The sequence below is a fragment of the Pan paniscus genome, chromosome 6, assembly GCF_029289425.2.
Source record: "Pan paniscus chromosome 6, NHGRI_mPanPan1-v2.0_pri, whole genome shotgun sequence".
Classification (NCBI taxonomy): domain Eukaryota; kingdom Metazoa; phylum Chordata; class Mammalia; order Primates; family Hominidae; genus Pan; species Pan paniscus.
In genome coordinates this window covers 100,442,102-100,445,773 of record NC_073255.2, presented here as the reverse complement: position 1 = coordinate 100,445,773, position 3,672 = coordinate 100,442,102, and the positions used below count along the sequence as shown (strand labels likewise).

The 3,672-nt window shown below is 34.3% G+C and overlaps 1 pseudogene; it reads left to right on the top strand.

Annotated features, from left to right (window-relative positions):
* The first annotated feature begins 510 nt into the window (after positions 1-510).
* Positions 511-1,526, top strand: LOC100987944 (bifunctional methylenetetrahydrofolate dehydrogenase/cyclohydrolase, mitochondrial-like; annotated as a pseudogene).
* Positions 1,527-3,672: the final 2,146 nt, after the last annotated feature.

The window sequence follows — 3,672 nt, the reverse complement described above, 5'->3', positions numbered from 1 at the left end:
TAAATTATGCGTTGAATCAATATTCCAACAGCAAGGAACTATTAAAGTAACTTATCTGTGTATTATATGTGCCTATGTTTACTAATGTAGATATACATAATTTGATTTGAAAAACATAGCAAGTACTTTTAAAAAGTTCTTTTTCAACTTCATTAGTGATGGAGAATAAATAGCTTAGAGTGAAAACATAACCTTTAGCTCTCAGAGAGGCACCTCTGTTTCTACTGCCAGATATTTTTCTGCTAAGGTTTCACTACATCGTTCTATTATAGACTGATCTTTCCCCTTTTGTGCTTAACTCTGGAAAAAAAAATGAGATTTCACCAAGTAAGATTTTAACCTGAAAATGCAAAAATCCATATATAAGAATAAACATTTCCACCACAATATAGGGAATAAAAATCAGTAATGACCAAGAAAATATTTGTAACTACTAAAATACAAGAAAGAGAATAAAAATACTTTGAAGGTCTGATAGAAAATTACACAATAGTCCTCCTGGCGAGGTCAATGCCCGGGCTATGGCAGCCGCTTCCTCATGTCAGCGCTGCTCCCCACCCTCACCCCTTCCACCTCGGGGCAGTTCGAAATGAAGCTGTTGTCATTTCTGGAAGGAAACTGGCCCAGCAGATCAAGCAGGAAGTGCGGCAGGAGGTGGAAGAGTGGGTGGCCTCAGGTAACAAATGGCTATACATAAGCATGAACCTGGTCAGCAAGAATCCTGCAAGTAACTCATGTCCTCAACAAAACCAGGGCAGCTGCAGATGTGGTAATCAATGGTGAGACGATTATGAAACCAGCTTCAATTTCAGAGGAAGAATTGTTGAATTTAATCAATAAACTGAATAATAATGTAGATGGCCTTATTCAGCTGCCTCTTCCAGGCATATTGATGATAGAAAGACCTGTAATGCCTTTCTCCAGACAAGGATGTCAATGACTTTCATGTAATTAATATAGGGCGAATATGTTTGGACCAGTATTCCACGTTACTAGCTACCCCATGGGGTGTGTGGGAAATAATTAAGTAAACTGGCATTCCCACCCTAGGGAAGAATGTGGTTGTGGCTGGAAGGTCAAAAAATGTTGAAATGCCAATTGCAATGTTACTGCACACAGATGGGGCACATGAAGGTCCCAGAGGTGATGCTACTGTTACAATATCTCATGGATACACTCCCAAAGAGCAGCTGAAGAAACATACCATTCTTGCAGATGTTGTAATATCTGCTGCAGGCATTCCAAATCTCATCACAGCAGATATGATCAAGGAAGGAGCAGCCATCATTAATGTGGGAATAAATAGAGTTCAAGATCCCATAACTGCAAACCCAAGTTAGTTGGAGATGTGGATTTTGAAGGAGTCAGACAAAAAGCTGGTTATATCACTCCAGTTCCTGGAGGTGTTGGCCCCAAAACAGTGGTGATGCTAATGAAGAATACCATTATTACTGCAAAAAAAAATGCTGAGGCATGAAGAACGAGAAGTGTTGACGTCTAAAGAGCTTGAAGTTGCCACTAATTAACGAATTGTGTCTTCTATGTCACAAACAGTACTCCAAGCCAGCTTAAGAAGCAAAGCAGGCCAATAGAAATGCATTATTTTTAATTTATTCTACTGCAATGGTTTAAAATGATGCTTCCTATTTACTGAATGCTTAAATGAGTAGGTGTTTGTGCACATAGCTCTGCAGTACCTCACCAGGGAGCATTACAGTATTATGCAGGGTCATGTAATCTAGCCAAGAGCAGTCATTAACCTCGTGATTAACATGGGAGACATTGTCATGTTGAGAATGGATGCTCAACTTTATGTCAAATACCTCGGTTAAACATTTGCATTTTCTAGAATGGCATTTCCCAAGTGCTATTCCAATAAGAGTTGATACTCATTTTAGGTACTAAACCTTTTGAGTTCAACTGATCAAACCAAAGGAAAAGTGTTACCAGAGAAAATTAGGGAAAAGGTGAAAAAGAAAAAAATGGTAGCAATTGAGTAGAAAAAAAATTAATTTATATATGTCTTGATTGGTAGCCAGATTTATCTAAGTAGAACTGAATTGGCTAGGAAAAAAGGAAAACTACATGTTAATCGTTTTCTAAGCTGTCTTTTGAAGCTTAGTCAGTCATTGGGAAAATGTTTAGAATTTTTCCTTGCTATTAGGCATTATTTTATGTATGTTACCCTTCAGTAAGCTCTTCCCATTTTAGTTTTCTAGGATTTAAAGGCTTATTTTAAACATTATTTATGTGTATTGTCATATTGTTAAATTTTTTATTGTATAATTTCTTTGATATATCTTAAAACCTATTTTTGAAAAACAAACTTGGCTTGATAATCATTTGGGCAACTTGGGTAAGTATGCAACTTACTTTTCCACCAAAGAATTGTCAGCAGCTGCCTGCTTTTCTGTGATGTACCCTTTTGACTTTTCCAGAAAATTTTTAAGAGTTTGAGTTAATATTGAATTTAATCAGACTTTCTGATTAAAGGTTATTATTTTGTTTCTTTTTAAATAAAACACATCTGTCTGGTATGGTTAAAAAAAAGAAAAAATTACAGAATAAAAGAGTATCATTGCTTTCAGCATTTAAGTTTGAAAACTTTCTTTTCCTCAGCAAAATCTTTAAATGATACTAATTGAAATCCTTTTGGCAGAAATAAGTTTTGCTAAAAAACACATCTTAGATTTTGTTTATTTTGAAATATGTATATTGATAACTATGTGAGATAATGCATGTTAGCCAAATGTAGTAATTCCACAATGTATATATACTTCAAAACATCATGTTGTATATAGTAAATATATATAATTTTATCTGTAGATGTAAAAAATAAAATAAATTTCCATGATATCAAAACCAGACAAGCACATAACAAAAATAGCAAACTACAGGACAATATCCCTGATGAGCGTCAACAAACTACTAACAAAGTGAATTCAACAGCACATCAAAAAGATCATCCATTAGGTTAAAGAGGAATTTATCCTAGGGATGCAAAGATGGCTCAACATATGCAAATCAATAAACACTGATTTGCATTACATTACATTAATAGAATGAAGTACAAAAATTATATGATCATCTCCATAGACACAGGAAAAGCATTCAATAAAATTCAACATGACTTCATGGTAAAAATCCTTAACAAATTATATGTAGAAGGAACATATCTCAACACAATAAAGGCCATATATGACAAACCCAGCGTTAACATAATACTGAACAGGGAAAAGTTAAAAGCTTTTTCTCTAAAATTGGGAAGAAGACAAGGTTGCCTACTTTTACCACTTCTTTTTAATATAGTACTGGAACTCGTAGACAAAGCAATTAGGCAAGAGAAGGAAATAAAGGGCATCCAAATTGAAAAGGAGCAAGTAAAAGTGTTCCTGTTTGCAGATGACATTATCTTCTGTATAGAAAACCCTACGGACTCCACCAAGAGACTGTTAGAACTAATGAACAAATTCAGTATGGTTGCAGAATACAAAATCATACAAAAATCAGTAGTATTTCTATATACAACAGTAAAATATATGAAAAAGAAATCCCATTTACAATAGCTACAGCAAAATAAAATACCCAGGAATAAATTTAACCAAAGAAATGAAGTATCTTTATAATGAAAACTATAAAACATTGATAAAGGAAATTGAAGAAGATATTAAT